Raw genomic sequence first — 24,340 nt, 5'->3', positions numbered from 1 at the left:
CATAAATTACGTCATATCTCATTTTTTTAAAAAAAAAGGACTTGCACCACTTTCAAAATAAACGGTCCATATATGACTATCTCTCTTTATCATTGCATTTACATACATGTACTCTCCTAAATAAACTGAAACAAAGATGTCTCGTGTCATCATTAAGTGAGACGCGATCGTGAAAACATGGCTACCGATGATAATGCCAGACCACATGCTGCTTTGGCGACTCGTCAGAAAATCGCAGAGCTAGGCTGGGAAATTCTGTCACATCCGCCATACTCCCCAGACCTAGCACCCGATTATCACTTGTTTCTCTCTTTGCAAAACTTTTTACAGGAAAAAAGATTCAAAACTGAAGCTGATGTCAACCAAGCACTAGTTGAGTTCTTCGCCTCTAAAAATAAATCATTTTTGAAAAATGGCATTTACAAGTTGCCATCACGCTGGCAAGATGTCATAAGTAACGATGGAAAGTATATTCTACAATACATATTATTAAATGTATGAAAATTGTGTTATATTTCAATTCAAAAACGGACAGAACTTTCCGGTAGACTTAATATATAGCGACGATGTATCGATAAGGGACGAACTTCTTCATAAAGTGGTACAGTGCCAGGCTTTTCCTAGTTAAGAGACAATTAGCGAAGTGTAACGAACTAGCCAGAAATCCAATGTGACAGTCATCCCCAGAACTTGTATTGATCGACGGAATACGGTAGTGTACAGGAGAATCGTACAAACCCGAATTAGAGAGAAGTATGTCTAGTCGACTCGAAGTTAGTCGGAAATACAATTGAATTACTGTGTAGGTTGCACGGAACAACTTTTCTCTTCCTATTGAGAATGATCGAACTGTATTGTGTTGTGATCGATTGTTATGTGTATTATACGTAGCCTTTATTTTAACGCTTTGGTTGTTGGAACGTCGCTTGAGAAAATAGCTGCGATACTATGCACGTTTGGTATAATTTTATCTTAGGTAGATAACTAAATACTCTTACAATATTTTATGCTTCGTTCTTAAACGTTTTAATGGGTTGGAAACAATGTAACAGCATCGTCAAATTTTTCACACGCATTTACCGTTTCGTATTTCACGTACTCACATGTTTTATAAATGCATAACAAAATCCACACAGTCTATCAATGACTAATTTAAACATAATTATCCGACCTGCTCGATTACCGAAAAAATTAGATTTTCTAAAACATCTCAGTCTTGCGATTGGTTCGAACAATTCACGCTTTAAACATTATTATTCGAGTGTTCAGTTTCTGACACACGCGCACACACAATTTATTTAAATTTTCACATATTTCAGGACTATAAAATAATTAACATATGTGTAGAAGGCAAAGAAATATTTTCAAAGTCTCTCTAATAAATAAATTTTTAAACGATTTCAAACGCGTACACGGTTAATATTTCTATCAAAAAGATCCGACGTTCGAGTATGCAACGTGTAACTGTAGTATATTTTTTACCTGGCGTACGACAAACTTTTTACCTTCCCGACTTCGCCTGTAGCGTGAGCCGTAAATTTCGTCGAAACCGTAATCTTTCCAATCGCGGACATATCAGCGAACGGGGCACGGTGTTCTGAAAGCAGAGAAAAATGACGATACCAGCGCAGAACTTGCAACGACTGCACGCGTATCTATCGCAGAAAACAACCGGGCCGTCGAAACCGGCGTAGGGTGGGACTAATCGTCCGATTGATCGGCGACGACGCCTAATCTCTCGACGGACGTTATCTGCGCAACCATCGTACCGAACAGCGAGCGGGCTTCTCGTTGTTTTTTTCCTTATTCGCGCGCGTGTTCGCAACTGCACGGTATTGTTCCCACGCACGCGAGAACCACGCACATCGTCGGAGACGCGCGTGCTGAAAGTTAACAGTTAGAACCGCCGATAGGACGCCGAGATGGTCTCGTGCAGCGACGTATTCGGGTCACGAAATATTTCGTGATAACGCTGTCAAAGGGTTTGTCGTACGAGCCAGCCTGATAAACTGCCTCGTATTCGAACGAAACGGCGTGCTCGCGCCTTCGTCGAAACTTCGAGCGCCGTTGCAACCCCGATATTTCGTAGCGCGACGGAAATAGTCGGTCTATTATCCGCAGAATTCGTCATTCTGTAACAAAATCACGGGTATTTATGCAAATTTTTGTTTTAGAAATTGTCTTGCTCCGATGACAGGATTCGCGCGGCACGATAAACTGTCTATTTATTATTAGTTCATGCGGAAGTTCATGCGAACGCATATTTTTTCATAGGAAACACATTTGAAAGAATGGGATCCGGACAAAACTTTGTTTTGCGATCGGACGATTCTAAAAATGCATTTTTTTTTATTTCGTACCTTTTGCGGATGCTTTGCATATTTATGTTTATGAACATATGCAATAACATATCGTAGAGCGGCCATTCTTTGCGTAAAAGTTAATTTTGACAAAGGAATCAATTGGCAACATTAAATATACCATAATGTATCGGAATAATTGTGAAAAATATTTTATATATGTGTCCATAATTATGAAAGTGATCTAAGTCATATATTTCTTGTGTGTGTGTGTTTCGAGATATTTAATGAATCGCATTTGAATAAATTAAAAAATATTTTTACATTATGCGACATTTTAATTTATAATTTTATTAGTCTTGATTAATGGAAATTTATTATAGATATGAAATTTTGTGCGAACTTCATAGGAAAATGTTGTTTTTAAAGCTTGAATTGACTTAGACCATTTTCAAAATTAACTGAATGTCCTATAATTGACTTAAAGTAATAAAAAATTGCGATTTTTATTTGAGCCGTTTATTTTGAAAGTGGTGTAAGTCCAACGTCATCGAAAGAAATTATAAGTGGCGTTGCGTGGGGTATTTAGACAATACAAGCTCAGATTCGGCATTTTGAATTTCTTTAAAAAAAAGAACTTGTACCACTTTCAAAATAAACGGTCCATTTGAAACAACAACTTTAACGAAATAATTCATAAACATTTATTAATCATTTTTAAGAAGTAATCCATTTTTATCATATAATTTTTATTATATAATTTCTTTAAATTGTTGACTTAGACCAGTTTCATAATTAACACTAAATGAATTCCGTATAACGTTGTAATCGCAACTACTATCTAAAGGTTCATTTTTGACGATATCGTAAAAATTACATTGAATAAATTTAGTTTAAAATCATGTCGTGTGAAATAAGTGCTAAATTCATTTTTTTTTAAATTTTGACTTAGACCACTTTCATAATTATGGGCACATATATGTATACGGTGAATCTTATATACGGGGTGTTCGGAAAATCATGGCACAATTGGCAAGGGGAGTGATTCCTCGCGTAAAACTGAGCCATAAATATACAATAAAATGTTTTCATTCGGTGCTTCGTTTTCGAGAATATCGAGTTTGAAAATTCGTTAGGTACGCGTGCACTTGGATACAATAGGGTTTGACAGGCCGGTCAAACGCGAACCGAATTGTTTTTCAATCGTTTTAACGAGTTGGAAATAATTTTGAAGTTCTTTTAGTTATTACCGTTTCCTATTTGATCTACTCATTTTTCTTGTAAATGCGTATATAAGATCCACATTCTATTGTTCGTTACGACGTACTCTAATAATCTCAGAAACGCGCGATTCAAATGAATCTGCTGTCGATTAAGCGTTCCCGATTTAGATGGCCTTCGAGCATTGACAACGAGGAATCATTGGCTCTAATAATCATCTTTTGGCGCGATGAGTATCTGGCCACTTACGTACGAGTCCCGTATTGCCGGTGGCAATAATTGCCTCGATTCGTATTCTCAAACTTTAGGTACCCAAACATCGTTCTCCGCGCAGAAATAAAGATCGGAATTAATTAGATGACGAATTTTATGCGTTTGTAACATGTCGAGCTTGTTCCGAGAGACATTCTAAGATGCCTCTGGTGCCAGCTACGTTTGATTACAGGTCTGCAATTAGTGTTGACGACGGCCGAAACTATCCTAACTATCCCCTATCGGCGTATCTTAGGTAGCTAACACGAAGCTATACGTACAACTTCTCCCCCATAATGGTAGTTAGTATCTTCCGTAACCCCATGCGTACTCCGAAGAATGTGACTCTTGAGGGAGATTTCTGGTGATAACCTGTTAAGAATGAATGTTATTCCGTTCTTTTAAATAGAAATTAAATTCTGTTCTCTTCTCGTCGATATTTAAACGCTCGGGCAAATGTAGGTAGGACAAAGGTGCGAAAAATGGACAAGCTGCGGTTTCGTTGTTTTTTGTAACAAATTTATTTTTTAAGTTGTCACTACGGGCTCGGATAAGAAAACGAAAGAACGACAGTATTTTCTACATTTTTCTTTTATTTCAAGTAATAACACGATTAAAAGAAAAGTATTTGGACCAGTTTTGAAAGTTATGCCGTTTTAAAAAGTATTGACTCGGTTTCATCGTTCAAAAATATTTTTACATTATGCGACATTTTAATTTATAATTTTATTAGTCTTGATTAATGGAAATTTATTATAGATATGAAATGTTGTGTGAATTTCATAGGAAAATGTTGTTTTTAAAGCTTGAATTGACTTATTCGACGTTTTTATTTGACGTTCATTTCTCTCGGTTCGCTAAAATTTCATAAAAATGCTCGTCGTGACGCAAAATATGGTCGTTTCCTCGTGACGCGAGTATATTCCTTCGAAAAACGGCTAACTAATCTTCCGTTCGCTCGATCACGGTCCCCACAGTGACCGTGTCCTCGAAAACGAACGAGAGATTTAGACGAAGTCCCCATCCGGGTCTCTTATCACGCGCCCGAAATTATTCATATTGCGAAGTCGACGATTTCTGCGCGGAAGAATTTTCATTTTTATTATTCGAGAGCCGCGCGCCGGGGCTATCACAAAACAACCGGAATACATCTCGACCCTTCAGCAAGCTTTATTACTATGCTTCTCGCTCTGACAAGTACGAATAAAACAACAGGCCGGCGTGCTGGCCCGGCACTACCCTCCTACGCACAATGCGTAACCCTATCTTCGTTGGAAATACTCAACCCTCGTACCCGCCCTTCCTCCTGCAACGGCTCGTCCTCTCCCTTCCTGTATCTATCTCTCTCGCGCGATCTCTCTCTCTCTCTCTCTCTCTCTCGCGCGCGATCTCTCTCTCTCTCTCTCCCTCTCTCTCTCTCTCTCTCTCTCTCTCTCTCTCTCTCTCTCTCTCTCTCTTTTCTGGCTCACGATCTCCTCCGCATGGAACCGCGTTGCCATAACATCCTCTGTCGAATCCGCGCAATCGTACGAACATTTTTTGTGTTTCGAGCACCGCTCGAAACCATAGACGAGTGAAAAAGCTTGAATAGGTGCGAAAAAATTGCAACCGCATTTCTTTCGTTATTCGATTCATCTTTGGTTTATCCTCCACGGTTTAAATAATTTATTGAACGCAGCAATGTGTCGCTACTATGAAATATTAACCCTTAAATGCATATTGTTGCCAATTGTCTACATTCCAGTTCCACTTAATTTGATTCAAAAACCTGAGTATGTGCGTTTCCGAATACACGTTGATAACAATAGACAATAGACCATGTGTGAAATAGAAGACTTGACATTACTTTTGGCGAGTAAGTTATATGTTTTTTGACATTTTAATGTGGCGGGTGATAACCTTCGATGTGTTACTTGGAGAGATATTTTCTTTTTTCGAGTTTCCTATAAAGGAGTGATTTATCTAATTGCTTTGCGTCACAACAAAAATCGCAATTGCTTTACTGCATTTCATTTATAAATAATGTGAAAATTCCTATACTAATAGATAATATAAATACATGACCATTTGTTTACGTCTACAACAAATGTTAGTAATAAACGCATATTGTTGCCAAAAGTCTACATACAACTTTTTGTCAAAATAAATACTCAATATTATTACCTAGATTTTTTTATTTATTTTTTACGTAACCTATGACTACATTCCAATAAGAAACGATTTTTTAAAAATTCAAAACAAAAAATCATGCATTTAAAGGTTAAAACGATTTAGCAAAACAAAGTTGTCGGCCACTGTACATTGCGCTACGTAATCTTGTCTAGACCACGGATCTTTGTGCAAAGTAATAATTCCCTGTATCAATTTTAAGAAACAAAACACGTATAGAGATGTCGTTCCTTCCTCAATAATGTTAACAAGTAAAACATAGTATGTTAACGTTCTTATAAGTTCGTTAAAATTTTTCACAATTTTAAAAGTCGACTCACTCATCTTTGTCGTAAATGCATAAGATCTAATTATAACTAGACTGCGTTGTTCAGCATTAATTACAAGATACTGGAGCTGCTTATTTCTGGTCTTAATCATTTTAACGGTGCAAACGAATGGGGCAGTTTTTAAAATTCATTAAATTATTTCGACTGTTCTGCATTCGATCCGCACATTCTTGTCACAAATGCGTGGAAAATCCACGGTCTAATTGCGACTTCGAAGAACATGTAATCAAAGTAATTTATCCTTTTTTACGTAAATCACGAGATCGTGGACGTCGCACGTGTGCGACAGTGATCGTAAATATGTCGAATAGAAATGTCTTCGTTGCTTTAACCCTTTAAAGTTTAAACAATATTTTCGACGCGTGGTTATTTTCGACGGTCGTTGAGTGTACAGGAGAAGTAGACCGCGTGGAATTGTACAATGTTGAGGAAAAGCCACAAAGTAGCGTCAGCAGGTCACAAATCGGCTGCGAATGTTCTCGTGGGAGAGGGTAGATGGAATTGGCGACGGCCAGGCGTGGGTGCAAATTTACTGCAACACCCGCGATTCCGCAATGTCGGTCGAATTTAGCGTATTTCATGCGACCGACGATAAATCAGAATTATCCTACTGGATTATCCGATTACAAAGATCTCCATGCGAAAATGTTGAAGAGACGACAGAAGGCAGTCCCATTTAATCTGAGTGGTTGATGCTTAACCTTTAATTGGTACGATGATTTTCACAAAAGTAACTGGTATACACCGGGGTCATGATAAACCACGCATGAAAAGTGATAGAAGATACGTCAACCTAATTCTAGATAAACGATCCATTGTATTTTATTCTTGGCTAATGTATAAAATAATAGAAACAGAAAATTAAACTTTCGGTATAAAATAAAAGAAAATATAATACCGAGGTCGCGAATGACTCCAATATGCCAGATTTGGATCGATATTTTAGCCAATTCCCAAAATACGAGTAATCGGTAATCGATTAGACCAGCAACGAAAACGAAAGCTTGACTTCCAGAAAATGGATGTTTTTTCAAAGACTTTATAATTGGCGATCTCTGGAGTCGTTTAGGTATTCGATTACAAATTCTGTTGAATGCAAAATAAATCTACGGAATTTTCAGAAAATCAAAGTAATTTAATTCGCGACAGCAAAATTGAAAAGATACATCGGTTGGTGTCCTCGGTTAATAATATCCATCCATTTATCGTTTACTCTTCAACTTTCATTAACCAATTGTACTTTATTCGTAATCTACTAAATTTTTATGAACAAATACACCAAATTCTGATACAACGGTTAATCTGCAAAAAGAAAAACAACGATGACCTTCGGTACTTGAAAAAAATGACCTTGAGAGGAAAAATACGAATCATAATATTCTTAGCTTCGAACTAAACAAAGTTTAGTTAGTAACAATGCCCTATAAGAATTACAAGATTGAATTTATTAAAATTCTTCACGATGTTTATCATTTCTTTGTTCTTTGTAGAATAAAGAAATATATTCAACAATTTCTAATGGCAGCAGTTTTACGATTTGAAGAATTATGAAACAACGGCGGTTTCATAATATACGGTTATAATAATATACGGTTTCGGTGTTTAACGAAACCGTGTACTAAAGAAACCTCGGCACCGTCTCGACTATAATATCGAAAAATCGAAGCTATATTTTCAACGCGGTGCAAAAGGTGCGGTCGATTGATCCGTTAGAAAATGTCACAGGGCAAAATGTTAGAAAAAATCCGGCGGTTTTCCCTGAACGAACGGCGACACGGCGAGGGAAATAATTCGGGAATGCATCCGGAGTTTTCCGGCGTGGTTCTGGGGCGCCGAATTTCGTAGAGCCGAGCCTATCGCGGCACGCACCAATCAATAAACGAATGCGTGCGTGCACGGACGGCCGGGCTGGTTGTGTGTGCAGCTGCCGGTACGGCTGTGTTAGTGCACGTGCCGCCAAAAGTTCGTGAACGCACAAGGTTTGCGTGCTCCCCGGCCGTTTGTGTGCGCAACTATGTGGAGTGGGCCGAGTACACACGTACACACGAGCTCTCCGCGAGAGCCTTTGACGACTCTGTGCCTCGCACCGCAACCCACATTTCTTTTTCTATCTTTTTTTCGTCCCCTCCCTGCCCCCGGCCCCTTTCCCCACTTCTCTTTTTCTCCTCCTAGTCTTCTTTCTCGGGGACCGATTCACGTCACGGAATATTTTCGTTGCACCGGAGATGGGTGTACCGGAAATCATCGGATGCACGGGCAACTCTAAACCGTTCGTTTCATTTTCTCGACGCTCTACCATCGCGCGACCATCGTTTGTTTCGCTCACGGTTATCATGGTTACCATAATTTGGCGATTGCGGTGCGTCTTCATCGGGAAATGTACATATAAATACGTAATTCGTATACCTTCTTAACCCGAGAAAGATAACCTACGTCGCAGAGGCGCCTGCGAAGACTGTTGATTTTTGTTAATTTTTCATAGAGGTCTAGTGATTTAAGTTTAAAATTACTTAAAATATAAAAAAATATAATATAAATGCATTTTATTTTTACGATAATGCCAAACCTTTAAAATGACTAGATTAACTTAAATAAATATCCATTGTTAGTATAAAATTGACGCCTTAGAAAAGCATGCGCCTCTGAAGCGTATGGTTATCTTTTACGTACGTTGTCATATGGTTATCTTTCTAGGGTTAACACGTTGAATGCTACGCCGGTTTTACAGAAATTGTCCGTGGCGCCACGATGAATTTTCTTTCATGCGATACATATAACGTTGAAATATTATCTGCAATAGATAAGTTACAGTGTATAACCATGGTTGACATGTTAATTGCGACAGGGGTCACCGTTAGAATCAACGATGGTAATAATACAAAATTTTAGATATTGACATTTGTTTGAAATTATATATATTTCTATCAATTCGGGCGCACCGGTCACCGGTGGCCCCCATGGCGTCACCGCCAAGTTAAGTGCCGGTCACCGGTGACCCCCGTGGCATTCAACGTGTTAAGGATTCTGATGGGTTTTCATGCATTTATGCGAAAGCAAGATGACCCGTGAACCGTCACTTGTGCTGCATGTTTGTTAATTAAAGCGGTCGTTATTCAACACTACCGAGACCTAAACGCGACACGAGTAGATTGTTTCGTAACAATGGCGAAAGTTCGATTTATTCGAACCGTGTTTATGCAGCGGCGTGCTTAATTATAGACTAGAAAGTAACTTTTACATTGTTACCGATTATGAACGAAAATTTAACAGAATATCATATTTATATATTTCGATTTCCTATTGTTTCTGATATATTAAAACTTTACAACATATCATATTTATATATTTCTATTTCCTATTATTTCGAATATGTTGGAATATATTATTTCTATTACGATGTTTTAAATATGCAGAGTGTCTCAGCTAAAGGAGGTCACCTAAAGTGCTATGAATAATTATAGGATCGAAGTAACTTCTACATTTGTACCGATATTGAAGTAAAAATCAAAAAAAGCTATATTTGTATATTTCTAAATTAGAAATAATACTATAATAATAATAATAATAATATTAAGTTTTTGCTCAAATACCTCGAAAAACCTAAAAGTTATTAATTGAGTCGGTACTTATTAAAAAGTTTCTCATAGAAAGATCTTTAAAGTTTCAACAACTGTCGACGAAAATATCAGAAACCAGTCATTATTACTGTATACCCTAAACACAATTCCATAGCAAATACAAAAATTGTATCTATATTAAGCTATTCTTTAAACTTTTTAATAAAATCGTTAATTATCGTTAAAAATCGTTTTAATAGAATTCTATATACTTACAATACGAATGGATAAATCGCGAAAATATTTTTATTTGCGCCACATTCGTAGTTACGAATTAATTTAACTAGGTGTTCGAGACAGATTCGCACTCTATTCGAATTAACAGTTTTTGTTGAAACACGAAGTGTTTCAAACGAATTAATTCAGTAAGATATCGAAATATAGTTGCACTAAAAATACTATCGATGCGCGAAAGTCTTCTCCGGTGAAAGACGGGAGAGTTTCATAGAATACAATATTGTGATCATTTCGTTTTTTTAACAATTCCACGCTATTCGCATGTTTCGCACAAGAATTACGCGAGCGCGTTGTCGATGATTTCGAGCAACGTTTATTGTACCGTGTATTTACACACTTCCGGTTTCGAAAGTTCGAGCTGCCACAAGCTTTCCACCAAGTAGAAGAGGTTGACACCGGACAGACACGTGCGAACGTTCGCATTCGATTTTGTGGAAGAGCAACGTGGAAGTTTGTTTTACGACCAACTTTTTTACCGATCTTTTACGTAACGAATTATTTTGTGTTCGACCGAGGAAACGCGTCGAATGCTAAACGTGTACGTTTAATTGGTAATTTGCATCGATCGAGGAAGTTTCGGGCACCGGTAATCAAATGTTCGGATTAACAACATTACGGCAAGTGGAAATCAGATAGGAACTACAATGTTTCGCAGCTGACTCGGTCACTGACTTATCAGAGAGATCCTTATCTCGAGTATCGCACCGTGCACGTAACACACTACCGTTCGAAAGCCTCGGAGCAGAGTGCGAGAAACACATAAATTTTTCGATCACCAAGAAATAAAAACGTCTGAACGTTCGTTGTGCGCCGCGAGCGTACATTCCGCGGTTCTTGTTCGATAAATTTCCGCAAAAATTCCAACAATCTCATTCCTTCATTTCGATTATCATCTACGGAAACATTTATAGTCGCTCGATGTATAAATAAAATCACTGAACCGTCCTCTATAGTCTTTCGATTGGAAACAAAGGCTTTCTTGTTCGAGTAAAACGCTGGATCTACGAGCCACCAAAAGCGACTGTTCCAAGTAGCGTTCATTTAACCCTCATATATATATATATATATATTGTTTATGTTTCAAAAACATATTTTTGTAAGTACTTTGCGGAGACCTCTGGTCTAACAACATTTTATTTTATTTAAATCGACATAATTCGAGCAATCGAGCGACGATTTAACACGTTCCGTGCCGAGCTTTTTTTACTCGAATCTTCACACTTTGATATTTTACTAAAACTTGATGTATTACGTGCAATTATTAATTCTCGTACACATAACAACGTAACAAAAACTTATCAACGCCCATTCTTGCGGTGGAAATTGATTCTTCGGTTCTAAATTTCTTGTAAACAATTTGTTCAGTTCACTAAGTAAACATGCAAGCGTGTACCATCGATGGTACACGTGGCACGGAACGTGTTAAATACATCGGGGCAAAATGACCCGGTAACCACACAGCGATGGTTAAACAAATTCAAATGCATAAATGCATCTTTACGATCTGAATAATCAAAAGTTAAAATGAAACTAACGGAGACAACGAATCAACGAAAAACCGAAGAAATATTCATAGAAAGGCTCGTGAAAAATGATACGCGTCACAGAACATAATCGCGGCAATAAATGCAAAAATCTTTCGATCGATCGACGGATCCTATACAGACATCGATCAGTGAGATCATTGGCTCAAGGCCCGTATGGCGGTTCAATGATCGATCCAATACTTTCAATTAGCGCACGCATTGTTGGGTCTCCGGGAGATCACGGTAATCGGCCAAACTTTCGCTTGCGTCAACGATCAACGCGTACACATCATTCTTACGTCACCGAGATAACAATTTGCACACGTGGCTGCATTGTTGCGCAGCGAACGTATCGACGAACTGTAGCTGTTCCATTCGTTAAGAGTGTCATATATGTAAAGCGACCGAATTTGGAATTACGTTCTCGGTAATATCAGTTAAATTGCCCATAACAATAATTTCGATAACTATTATTTGCTTGTTTTATTTCGACGAAACAAGCTTCCGGAAGACATATCTTGTTCGATAAATGTTCGTAAATTAATATAATTACAATATTAATAATAACGGTAATATAATGTTAATTATAACGGCGATTAAAATTATATATTAACATATTAATTGATTCGTCGCGAAGCTATCTCAATCACACACTCTTTTCCTATTAATTACAATCTTCGATTTTTCCCTCGTAATAGTCGATTATAATTTAATTATAATATATAATGGTCAATTTCGCTTTATCGGTCTTTTAATAATACAACAAGTATTGTACAAGTGAATATATATAAGTTTTATGGACATAGTTTATAACAATATGTTTACTTGCCACAAATGTTTATTAAACGATATAAAATTCTGGAAAGTTTTTTTATGAATGCTATGAAAATGAAAATAAATCCGTTTCGAATGGAGAAATAAATTTTATAGATGTAGTAATATCTTTACTTGCAACAAACGTTTATTAAATAATATGAAATTCTGAACAATTTTTTTGCGAATGCTATAAAAACGAATAAAAATCCATCGCTTCTATTCCCTATAATTCCTTTCAATTATTGCAGGAATTTATTGGTGATCGCGATAAAATGAACGAACAAACAGAACCCCTCCCTCCTTTCTCGTTAAACTCATCTTTACACAAATTCACATTTTAATAATAATTACAATATTAATAATAACGGTAATATAATGTTAATCATAACGGCGATCAAAATTATATATTAACATATTAATTGATTGGTCGCGAAGTTTTATCTCAATTCACACTCTTTTCTTATTAATTACAATCTTCGGTTTCCCTCGTAATAGTCGATTATAATTTAATTGTAATATACAATAGTCAATAGTAATTTATAATAATCGATTATTTATTAATGACAGCTATTATATAGCTCGATATTAAAATCGATTATATTGATATAACAGTTATTTTATAATAACAGCTATGAAAACGTGCCGCGAGGCTCGAATAACCGTACCTCCACACTTCCCAGATCGTCGATCTCCGTTTACAAGCCGAAGAACAATTAGAGAGAATCGCGAGCATAAGCGCGACACACGGCAAAAGTTCGGACAAGCTCGCGATATTTTACAACGTCGCGTGTTAAATATCGCGGCGGACGTATCGTGCGGGCCATTATCGGCCGATGGGAGGTAAACACGAACGGAAACTTGAACTCGACCTTGGTATACACGATGGCTAGGAAGCCAGGACTCGGAACCATTTCCCCAAATACAGTGCTCCCGCTCCGCCGCATCGAGATCGCCGATCTCCATAAATAATTCAACGCGCGGCCGGCGTGTGTCGTCTTTAAGCTTGAAATCGAAAGTGACGAGTCAACATAGAGAGAACTCGCGTCGATCTGACAGCAGGAACAACAGGAAGGGAGCACACAGCTCCCGATTGAAAGAGAGAGAGAGAGAGAGAGAGAGAGAGAGAGAGCCGTATTCCGATCCGATGGGGTCTCGAAAGTGGACCGTTGTGCAGGTTATGGTTTTCCTACGGGCACCGACGGGGGTGCAAGGGGAACACTGGCATTCCTTGCAGCTAAGGGATCGACCGGGGTTCCAAGGAACAAGGAGGGTGTTTTGGCTCCCCCGATTTCGGGCTGCAGGCCACGTTCTCTCGCTGACATTGATTTTCTTCGCCCTATTCCCCTGTGCCTCCCCCTGTTCGCTTCGTCTTCCTCTCTCCAACGTGCCGCTCTCCTTTCTCATCCCACGGGAACCACCCTTTATTCTCGCCGGTTCTCGCGTCGATCCGCCATGAACGAATCACCTGCGACCGATGTGTTCCAGTGGTCAAGCTCAAGGATTTAGGTGAAGAGATCTCTAGAGATGTTTCGGGATCACCGCTGCAGCTCCGCTTTCCATACAGATCGTTCCGTTCTCTAGAATTTTTTGGCGTCGCGGTGATCTTTCCATACAGCGGGAATTTTTGTCGCAGAAGCGTTTTCACGATTGCAACAAAATGAACGAATATCGCGAAAATGTTTGCGCGCAAGAATGAAGATTAATCAATTTCGCTTTATCGGTCTTTTAATGATACAACAAGTATTGTACAAGTGAATATATATAAGTTTTATGGACATTGTTTATAATAATATGTTTACTTGCCACAAATGTTTATTAAACGATATAAAACTCTGGAAAGTTTTTTTATGAATGCTATGAAAATCAAAATAAATCCGTTTCGAATGGAGAAATAAATTTTATAGATGTAGTAATATCTTTACTTGCAACAAACGTTTATGAAATAATATAAAGTTCTGAACAATTTTTTTGCGAATGCTATAAAAACGAATAAAAATTCATCGCTTCTATTCCCTGTAATTCCTTTCAATTATTGCAGGAATTTATTCGTGATCGCGATAAAATGGACGAACAAACAGAACCCCTCCCTCCTTTCTCGTTAAACTCATCTTTACACAAATTCACATTTTTCGAGTCTCGTTTTCGGTGAATCGGACACTTATATTTTTATGAATTTGATAAGTTCATGGACAGTAAAGCGTATCTACTTGAAAAACGGGTCATGTACTATGCGAACACTTGAGAACAACTATACCTGTAAATTCAAAATAGACCGTACGTATGCATACCAGCGTAATGTGAAGCAACTATGAAACATCTCGGTTTTTTTTTCTTAACAAAGTATTCCACACAGTGCAAGATAGAAAGACAATTTCATGCAAACTACCGAATTACGTTCTGTACAGCTATTTCCCTTGGGAAGCCTGCTTAGCTACTACAGGATCGTTCAACGAATCCTCCGTTACGTAAAAAAGCGAAACCCTTTCGTGAAAAGACCCCTCGACGGGTAACTTTCCAATCAATTAGGCCCATGACTTATGATTTATTTCGTAACTGCGTTCGTCGGCAGTGCTTCGCGATTAATATTCCACTGTGAAAAATTAATGTCCTGTAACCACTGTGTGTTTCAATCGAGAAAATAATAGTATAACATGGTGTATCGCGACACTTTTTAACTCTTCGGACGGCGAAAATGACGACAAACAATTGACAAACGATGCGTTTCAATGGCGCGGGGATAATGGAACTCGTTCTCGAATTTGCTCACCGCGCGTCTTATAAAATAGACCGACATATTAATTTTTCTATTAATATCTTATTTACATAAGATGAATTTTATCATTATATTTGCCGTCATCGTTGGTGCAAATATTTTGCACAACGAATATGTAGGGTGAAACTGACAATTAAGAAATGAAATTTGTTACCAATTATAAGCAAGAACAAAATGGCACCTGCAAAACATCTGTAGACGTACAAAGAAAGATGTATAAGTATTAAGTATAATACTGTTGTATAAGTTTTGACGTGGAAAGGCTGTGAAAAACGTTACTTTTTTTCTATATATATATATATATATATATATATATATATATATATATATATATATATATATAATTCAGGGAATATTCATTCACAGGGGATTATTCATTCATTGGACAGGTGTGTACATCGTTTCGTAAAAATATATTTTTTAACCTACAGTCCTATAATACCAAACTATTGAGAGAAATGGAGAGAGAGAAAGGGAGAATAAGAGAAAGGGAGAAAGGGAGTGAGAGAGAAAAAGAGAGAAAAGGGAGAGAGAGAAAGAGAGAAAGGGAGTGAGAGAGAGAAAAAGAGAGAAAGGGAGTGAGAGAGAAAAAGAGAGAAAAAATGAAAAAGAGGGAAAGGGAGAGTAAGAGAAAGAGAGAAAGGGAGAGAGAGAGAAAAAAGAGAAAAAGGGAGAATAAGAGAAAGAGAGAAAGGGAGTGAGAGAGAAAAAGAGAGAAAGGGAGAGAGAGAAAAAGAGAAAGGGAGTGAGAAAGAGAAAAAGAGAGAAAGGAAGTGAGAGAGAAAAAGAGAGAAAAAATGAAAAAGAGGGAATAGGGAGAGTAAGAGAAAGAGAGAAAGGGAGAGAAAGAGAAAAAAGAGAGGAAGGGAGAATAAGAGAAAGAGAGAAAGGGAGTGAGAGAGAAAAAGAGAGAAAAAATGAAAGAGAGAAAGGGAGAGTAAGAGAAAGAGAGAAAGGGAGAGAGAGAGAAAGGGAGAGTAAGAGAAAGGGAGAAAGAGAGAAAAGAGAAAGAGGGAGAAAGAGACAATAAGAAAGAAAGGGAGAGAGAAAAAAGAGTACTATCTTTTCTGTCAATAGATTAATCGTTAACATCGAATTAGCAACCAAAGTCGGAGATTTCCAAACGCTGTCTGTTGTTCAGCCGTTGTCAGCACATCGCGCCTCCTCTTTTACTCTCCCGTCTTCTTCGTCGCTCCTCTCGTTCGGATGGAAGGACGGTCGGGCCGAGCGACGAGCCGCCGTCGACCAATTTGGCGCCACCGAACGAAATGTGTCAAGGCCTGGCCGATCCACGATCCATCGGAGGAGTCCTCCTCCCTCGCTCGATCTCGAGGAACGCGGCAAACAACGGGACGCGCACGCGTTCCTCTTTCCCCTGGCGCCGCGCCGCGCCGCTCGGATCCGATCAGCTCCGTTCAGCTCGAATCAGCTTCGAACCGCTCCGCGCTGCTTCGCGTCGCGACGAGATCGCCCAAGGATTCGTAGATTTCCCACGGGACGGTTCGAAGACTCTCTTTTTATCCGGGCCACGCGTGGAAAAGCGCTCTTTATTTTGATTTCGGGAAGAGTTATGTCATCGGCACCCGACAAACAGCGAACCCTTCATTTCGAGGAAACTGTTTCCGTCAGATATCTCGCGGTTTTCAGCATCCGCGATGATGCATTCCTGCCCAATGGGGATTTATCAATGTTATTAGTCATCGAGACTTCCCGATACACAGCGTGGACGTTTCGACTCTCTCGCCTTAATTTGTTTTGTAAACTACATGTTGTATGAAAAAATGTTTCCAGCAAAAATTGTTTGGTATCAAGCGGAGCATACGCGAAAACAATTTTTTGCCACTTTTCTTATCGAAATGTGTACGTTATTTTCAGTTTTTTTTTTGTAATTATAATGCGCAAAATTTAATCGTGTCGGCGAAGATCTATTGAACGCAGAATAAAAAATTGCTTATCGATTCCTGCACCGTTGCATCTTAATAATTCTGCATTCAATTGTTAAATAAAACTATAAACGAATCCAAACATAATCAGTTAGATTCTTATCAAAATGGTTCGCCGTTCGAGTGTAGAATCAAAGATTTACGTGATCAACGCAAAAAGGTCACGAAAACAGATTCGATAAACTCGAAAAAATAAAGCGAACTAGGAAACGCTATTAATACGAAGAATTGTGAAATGCGCGGCGTTACTTCTTTTTTGCAAGCATACATGTACCCTGCTATCGCGTCGACTAAAATTAAGTTGATGCGTGTAAAAATCTTAATCTTATAACACGGTAAATTAACAAATTATTTGCCGAAGTGTAAAAACTGTGCATAAAAAAAATTATCTTAAAAAAAAAACTCGCCTTGCCGAAACCCGGGATTGAACCGGGGACATTTAGATCTTCAGTCTAACGCTCTCCCAACTGAGCTATTTCGGCTGATGAACGTTGCTTCGCAAATGAAGTGTAAAGTTGGTGAGATCGTTTAGGAAGTCGTGAAACTCATTTGTTTGTTTACATACCGGTCTTAACCAAGTACAGTAAGACCGTGGACCCTTCCGATACCGACTAAAATGGAAATGGAATGTTATTTTTATGACTTTATATTACATTCGTATCGTATGAATGTCATCCATGCATTTTATTTACACTTACGATATACTCGTATTATAAATCGTGTAAAGATCTCATGGTAGATTGAATATTTCACAAATATCACAATTTAACATTGAAACTAGCCGGCTCTTAACGTGACTAATCTATACAGTGGTATAAATAATTACAGACTCGAAGTAATTTTTATATTTTTAGTGACATTTAGGTAGAAACTTAACGAAACACCACATTTGTATATTCCTACATTAGAAATTATAGAAAATAGGAATATACAAACACTGTATATTTCGATATTAGAAATTATAGAAAATAGGAATATATACAAACATTGTATATTTCGATATTAGAAATTATAGAAAATAGAAATATACAAACATTGTATATTTCGATATTAGAAATCGTAGAATATTTGTATATTTCTATATTAAAAATAAAATAGAAAATCAAAATATACGAATATGATATTTTGTTAAATTTTTGTTTAGATATCAGTTTACGATGTTGAAGTTGCTTTTAGTCTACAATTATTCACACATTACTGTATTGTTTTTTAACAATGACAACTGAAAAGTTGTTACAACGTCAGGAATTCTAAAAGAAAAAATCAGTAACCAGCCATTTTGACTGCTTCGGTGGTTCTAGTGTTAAACGATACGACTACCGCTCGTAGCAGGGGAAGACATAACCTTGTTAGGGTTAATGTCGGTCAACTAAAATTGTACCCTTCTCTTTGCTCGAACAAATTCCAAGTATCCGAAGTCCGATTCAACAAAAAGGAACATATTCCCAAAGTTTTCTTATAATTAGTATACCGTTTTATTCGTTATAGAAAGAAAATTTATTTTCCTATATTTTAATACAATTGGGTTCATTAAAATGTTACTAAAACCAAGGCAGCCACTAATGAACCGAGCTACCTTAGCGAAAGTTATGGGTGTACCTGTAATTCGAGAATCTGAACAGGTCAGCAATCTAATCTAGTCAGCTGAATCACTTGCAGCGACAGGTGCACAATACACACCTGGTCCGAATTCGAATCCCATCCAACGCTCCAATTTATACCGTCACGCTTTGTAAGCAATCTATGGTTCGATCAAATGATCCGTGATCGGTTCTTTAACGTGACAGAATTATTTAAATAACGGTAATAGTAACATTGACTTTGATACACTGCGCACCGATCATGAATATAAAACAAAACATATTATGATCATGATAATATAGTGAAAACTTTGGAGAAAATCTAGATATATTATTACATTCTCTTGTTCAAACTGATAACGAAGAAATAAATCTCTCTGCAATGGCCCACTTCGTGCAATAAATACAGACAATTTACATTTTATGAAAATAATTACAAGATTTTGCAAAATCGCCAACTTTTCTCACCAAACGAAAATGAAAGATTAGATCTACCGGAAAGTTCTGTCCGTTTTTGAATTGAAATATAACACAATTTTCATACATTTAATAATATTTATTGTAAAATATACTTTCCATCGTTACTTATGACTTCTCTTGCCAGCGTGATGGCAACTTGTAAATGCCATTTTTCAAAAATGATTTATTTTTAGAGCCGAAGAACTGAACTAGTGCTTGGTTGGCATCAGCTTCAGTTTCGAATTCTTTTTCCTATAAAAAGTTTTGCAAAGAGAGAAACAAGTGATAATCGGAGGGTGCTAGGTCTGGGGAGTATGGTGGATGCGACAGAATTTCCGAGCCTAGCTCTGCGATTTTCTGACGAGTCGCCAAAGCAGCATGTGATCTGGCATTATCATCGGTAGCCATGTTTTCACGATCGCGTCTCGCTTAATAATGACACGAGACATCTTTGTTTCAGTTTATTTAGAAGAATACATGTGTGTAAATGCAATGATAAGAGAGATAGTCATATATGTCTCAAATCAACATGTGCATATGGATTGAAACTTGAAGTGGCACTATCGGACAGAACTTTCCGGTAGACCTAATATATACATATCTTTATTTTGTTAAGTCTCGGGACTAGCAATTGAACTTGGTTACTAATTACTAACCAATTCATTCCGTTAATTCGTTCCTTTCTTTCTATACCTACGCTATACACCCTATCAACTCCGTCTATTACACACTTCTCTACTCTCTTTTACACGTCTTTTCCGCGTACTTTTTCATTTATTTTTCTTCCGAAGTCTTTCCAGCCACTCTAACACCTAAATTATTTACTATCGTCCATTTGAAACCGTTTCGTACCCATCTCCGATTGAAACGGACGGTCGTCTTTGCGGCAAAAACGCGCGACGACGAAGAAAGAGAGAATGAATATCGCGATGCGATTATTGCGATTACACCTAATACATACACCTCTCAAATAGTGGCGGATACAATGCTCGGTCGATAGAAAGAATTTGCCACGGGTTGCGGTAGGGCTGTATCGAAAACTTTCTTCGTGTTGTTCCTTCGGTCGAGATCCACTTCGGTCGAAAAAGGGAAAAGGGTCAGACCTCCCCGTTAGGCGGCCGGGAGAAGACCTTGAAGGCGGCTGCTGCGTATCTTTGCCGAACCTTTCCATTTTCTCCTGCGCCAGAGCGCTGACTGTTGCGGGATTTCCTCGCCTCGATGGCTCCTCGGCCAAAACACGCATGGGTATCGAAGGCCAAACCGGAAGTCTCGTGTCTTCCGTAGCCTTACGGGGCCGGGGTTTCAGGGTCTCCATCTTGCCGATCAATTGACAGAAACTTGCCGTTCCTCGGTTCGTCCACGTCGAGGCCTAGTCGTTCGATAAGTATTTTTTTTCTTTTCGTAGCGGATGATGTAAACGACCTTATTCGCCAAGGAACAGGATTTTTCATTCTTGAGAGCAAATCCGATGTTTGCGTGTTTTATAAAATTCCATTTTATATTATTACGAAATCATTCGCTTGGCCATATATAATTTAACTCGTTCGATGATTGTATTCAAACTGCATGTTTTGCTTTAAAAAGAACATTGAAAATATCGATCGATTGTCTTAATCGTATATCAGCATCAAAAAGTAAGTACCCTAAATTTGTTTATTCCTAGTTTATACGACCAGCAACGAAATTATTAGACTCGGCTTATGATCGTAACAGACACAAAATAAAAATTGTGTAAGTTAATTGTAAGAAACATAAATCAGATCGAAATGTCTTTCGCGATTAAAAGTATAAAATATAATACATTAACAATTTGTGGATTAATCGAAGCGAACGTGCCGATCAGTTATTAGTAAAAATGATGTAGAACTTTAAACACAGACTACATCTCGCTCCGAAGTTATCGATCAGAGCAGGGTCGAATCACTTCTTATAACACTACAACCCTCGTACATCGTGCACCGGCAAGAAAAAGAACAAATCCATGATCCCATTAGAGACTTTTCAGCGAAACTGGACGGGTAAGATTTCGCATTTTTTAGAACACGAAAAAGGAACGAGAACGTAAACGTGTTTCCGAGACGTGGCCAGTCACGAGAGGTCTGTCAACTGCAGGCCACACTTATCCTATCGATAGTCGACGTGCTCGTGGATTTAATCGTCTAAACACGAAACTGAACACGCCGGGAGGTCCGGTCCACCGTCGGATCAACCGGCTCCTTGATATAATCGGGGGATGTCCGATAATAATCGCCGATACACGCGAGACCGTATTTCGCGGAAGCGATTGTTCTTCAACGATGAAATTGAGACATCAATTTTGACGAGATTTTCATGCAATTTATACGGAGCTGTTATCAAATGATATAATTTACCGTCGCGATTATTATGTCGAATACCATTTCTTTGTAGAGGGTAGTGCCATCCCTTAAACCCCTGCACCGCGGTTTGTTTTACACAGCTACGTTGTTCAACTCGTTTTCTTCCTTAATCATTCTCCCAATATAACGTGACACAATAATATTTATTGTACAACGATATAACAATATTTATTCTCTGATAGACAATTGTTGTTTCTTATTTATTTACTTTCATTCCTAGATTCTGATAACAGAAGAATCAAAATTGATTTCGATTCAAGAGAAACGAGCAACATTTATATTTAATAAACCATGCAGGGGGTTAACACGTTGCTGAATTTGCTGTAACAAAATGTAACCCTAATGTATAATATATAATATTGCGAAATAACGTAATTGTTTTTGCGTATCGTGTAATCGTAGCATTATAGAAAATGGGCTTTTATAAAAGATGTTTGAGTAAATTTCTCGATTCAAGCATACATTATAATGAAAATGGTGAAATCGCTAATGACTACGCTTGAGAAAATGTTGTTTTCCTTAATATTTTCAGTAAGTAGGAATTTTATTCCGTGTTCTATGTTTCTTTTCGAATTTTCGAATTATCAGGTTTACAAAATTTCTCTGTCATTTCCTTCAACAGTTTACCAAACTACATGAAACGGGTTTGATATTTGTTGCTCAGGTACACGCGACGCTTTCGGTCGGCATTGAAAGGGTCGAATAGCGGATTCAGGTACTTATAAAAGTACTAATTGAACTTGCACGCATTGTCTTCGACTTTTGACCCGTCGGAATCGCGCGATCCGCATTACTATTCAACGGTTTGCGTTGTTCCGCGTGCCTAGGGTTTACGTACCCCGCGGCCTCCTACTATATTCGGCTACTCCCTTAACCGTAAATTTCTGTCTTCTTTCCTCCCCTATTCGTTTCCCTTCGCCGTTCTCTGTTTTTGCTCTCCGTTCGTCCCCGTTTTTTCTCCACCGTCCAACTGCCCTCTCCCCGCCCCTCCTCTTTCTAACTCTCTGCCAGCTTCTGTCTTCTGCTCGCACATTTCCTCCGGGCCAACCCCTTCCCCGGTTCCACGTAGAACGTCTTCACGGATCCGCCTTTGTTTCGCCAGCGATCCTTTGTAAATTCCCTAGTCAGCTGCACGGAATCGAGCCCCGCGGCCCCGTTTACTTTTTCTAGGATGGTCCGGCTCTATTTTTAGGCGGCGACTCTCGCCGAAAAGCCGAGGCAGTTCCGCACATAAGCGCCGCGTGTGTAGCCTGCACGCGCGCGGGATGCGTCTCGCTCGCAGGGTTGCTCGCTTGCTCGCGCACACCTAATCCAGATCCTTTGAGCTCGTGACAGAATTTCAGAGTTTCTCCACCTGCAACGTTCGTAATAGTAGACCGCGGTTTCCTCTGCAAAATGAAAGTTGTTCGCATCGGTTGCCGGACGTGTGCGTGCCAAGCGCGAGTTCTTCTTTCTTTCGTTAATGATTTAAATAAATTGAAATTAATACATCAGGATTCGTTAATCTCTTCGAATCTTTCCACCGTTTCAGATCGTATCTGCTCATTTTTACTACAAATACAACAAATTCGCGATCGTCGTGTTTAGCCACCGGAAAAAGATCGCGCGGATGTGCGATATTTTTCGAGCACGTCTCGCTTCTTTCTGCAATCATTTGGAAGCAAGACGGCTTCGGTATTAATTAGGCGCGAATAAGTTAACGGCTTCCTGTACCACAGAGATTCGATATACAGTAATGTCTCCCTAATTGACGCTCAGATTGTGCAGAAAAATGGACAATTTGGGAAGAGGAGATACGATTATTCGAGCCTCGCGGTTCGTTTATTATAGTTACGAATTGTCAACCGCTATAAAAAACGAGCCACAAGGCTCGAACAATTCGTATCTCCTCTTCCAAAATTGTCCATTCTTGAGGACAATCCGAGCATCAATTAGAAAGACATTACTGTAATGTATTTGAAATGGTAGCGACGAGGTTGCTATTCTTTTCGAAAATCCCAGAAAAACATCGCGCCGAAAGTGTTCGGAAGCGACGATATTTTTTAGCGATTACAGTTATGCGTAATTATTATGTTTACGCGTAATTATTAAATGTACGGTATACCGGAAAGCCATTCGACTGGAATCTGCCTGGAGAATCTAGAATTATGGTTGTTCTAGAATAACCGAGAGCGGAGAGCAAGGATTTCGAACGTTGTGCAATGAAATTCCCAGCTCGATGTCGGTAATTCTTCCAATGCCTCTACGGGTAATGATAAGATTGTCGTTTGTTCGCACGGTTTCACTAGAAGAACCGCATCCAACGGGTGTTTACCGAAAGATTCTCGTGGAACGCTTAGTGAACCGGGCAGAATTCGGAACAGTCATGGTCGAGCAGCGTTAACGCCGGCTTCTCGAGTTAATGAACGGTTCCGCATCGCCTAAGGAAAATAGTAACGTTTGCGTAAATGGCGCCCTTCGACGGGAATCAATCGTGACCGACGGTGACCGTTGCGTTCTCCGTTGATCTTACACGTGCCGGCAATCTAGATGCCATTGGCCTGTCGGGAACTTCGCTCTTAAGGTCGAACAGATAATCTTCATCCTTTCTCATACCTGGGCCGGAGATGCTAAAGAATGTCTTCTTGTAAAAAATCCCTTTAATAAGCGGTCGAGGAATGTGATACTCGACCGTCTACAATTAATAATTATCGCTCGTTGTTCTCGACTATAGTATACGGAGCTGGTTAGCATGATATAC

The 24,340-nt window shown here is 38.6% G+C and overlaps 1 protein-coding gene and 1 non-coding gene across 5 annotated transcripts in view; one reads left to right on the top strand and one right to left on the bottom strand.

The window, feature by feature from the left end:
* The window catches only part of chinmo (Chronologically inappropriate morphogenesis), a 116,405-nt gene that overhangs the window by 83,719 nt on the left and 8,346 nt on the right, over window positions 1-24,340 (top strand). The window lies entirely within an intron of this gene.
* Window positions 17,593-17,665, bottom strand: TRNAF-GAA (transfer RNA phenylalanine (anticodon GAA)). Its single transcript has one exon. It is a non-coding gene; the product is annotated as a tRNA-Phe (tRNA).

Source organism: Megalopta genalis, chromosome 4 (assembly GCF_051020955.1).
Source record: "Megalopta genalis isolate 19385.01 chromosome 4, iyMegGena1_principal, whole genome shotgun sequence".
Classification (NCBI taxonomy): Eukaryota; Metazoa; Arthropoda; class Insecta; order Hymenoptera; family Halictidae; genus Megalopta; species Megalopta genalis.
The sequence above is the reverse complement of the archived record's forward strand: the minus strand, read 5'-3'. Positions and strand labels throughout refer to the sequence as shown.